Here is a 1,935-nt window from a genome sequence, read left to right as displayed (position 1 = left end):
TATATATATATATATATATATATATATATATATATATATATATATATATATATATAGATGAAAACCATTTAATTTTCATTTTCAAATTGCTTTAAGATATGATGGGTAAATATGAAAATCTTGTAAATATTGATACTTCATTTAAAAATTAATTTTACTTTCTCTATAAAAACTTCTGTTTGACTAAAACAAAATTAATAATTTTCCAAAATGAGAAAAAAGGTTAGAAATGAGTATTTGGACTGCAAAATCAGTCTAATCAACACATGCACAATGCATTTAAAGGAGAGTTATGGCTAGAAAAATATGGGGTTCACGTGTATCAATGATGACATAGTTTTGCATTTAAAAAATGCAAATAAGAAGTTTTTATAAAATGACATATATGCCCTTGATCGAGCATCTTTCCTTTTCTATATAATAGAAATGTAGGGTCCATCCCATTTGATTTTTATTGGCATGTGCCAATTAACTTGGTTGACAAAAAGGTTCTAGGGGACCAATAAGTTTGGTATATCTGACAGTCTAAGAGAAAAGTGGTCCTTGAGAAGAAATAGAGACTGTGAACGATATTTTATATTTGAGTAAAGTAAAAAAATAACGTTCATTTAAATATTTTACTCGAGACGATAAAGCGTAAAATTTCTTATTATGATCGATGATATCATTTGTTCCTCTCGGATTGTAAATTTTTTCCCTATTCAAGAAAACTCCACAGTCGTTACTCTTTTATTCTTATTGATTATCGTGTCTTGGTGCTCCATTTTTATTGATGTTATACACCTTGAATATTAATTTGACAGTGTTATTTTTTCCAATAAAACAGAGGTGTGGATGCATATTATAGGTTATGGTTCATCCTAACTCAGTAGTTTTAGCTTAGATTCTGTATAAATTAAAATATATCACTATATGAGTACAAATAATAGATCTTGAACCTAGTTAATAGAAAATATGAACTCGACATATAAAATTTAAATCAGGAATTCGCCTATGAATTAATACTTCTAAATTTCTACTTTAGCTAACTAATCTATATGTATATTCTTCTCCTCTACCTTCCATTCCTTTGTCTTTTATATTTTTAGAATTTTTGTAATGACATTTGTGAGGAAGATTTATTTGTTGAAATATCATGTGGGGAGGTTGATGCTGCACCAAACCACCAAGAATCCAATAAAATAAAAGAAAACAAAATATAGAGCAATATATCTTTAGATTCCCATTAAATGAAAAAATTTGTTTAAAAAGATAGTTTTTGACGCCCACCCGTTTAGTTTATAATTATAACTTTGAAGACTAATTCGAGTATGTAATTTTTTTCTAACATTAAAACCTTTCTAGAAACTGAACTAAAACCAAAACAAGATGACATCTCTAAAAGTTGATGATAGTTGACAAATGATTTGCTGTGAAGTGGATTTATTAAGTTTATATGTAGTTGATCTTGTCTAAATCTCTGTGCTATGCACATGTCTCAAAGATTGTCCTTTAATGTCCTAAAGATCCATAATCATGTGGTCAACTTTATTTCATTTCAATACTTGCATTATGTATCTTCCAAGTAAAGTGTCTAGATTTTTAATAAATTACTGTATCCCATAAAGATTGTCCTATGATCTTGGGTGTCCATGTTCATTTGAAGAAAAGTATAGCATGTTTCTTTTGGTATGAGATATCATTTGTTATTAAAAGATGAAAAATGAAAAGGACAGGATCTTAATTGGTAAACAAGATTACCAATCCATTTTGGAAATCACTTCTGATCTTAGATAAATATTAACATGGTATATAACGAAAACAAATCATCATCTACCAATAAATTACTAAAGAGGCTAGGATTATAGCAGTAAATCTTAGCATGCCGCTATTGTGGAGCATCAAATTTAGTTTACACTCCGATGCCAATAACACTTTTGACATTAAACTCAGTAC

This window comes from Nicotiana attenuata, unplaced genomic scaffold (assembly GCF_001879085.1).
Source record: "Nicotiana attenuata strain UT unplaced genomic scaffold, NIATTr2, whole genome shotgun sequence".
Taxonomy (NCBI): domain Eukaryota; kingdom Viridiplantae; phylum Streptophyta; class Magnoliopsida; order Solanales; family Solanaceae; genus Nicotiana; species Nicotiana attenuata.
The sequence above is the reverse complement of the archived record's forward strand: the minus strand, read 5'-3'. Positions refer to the sequence as shown.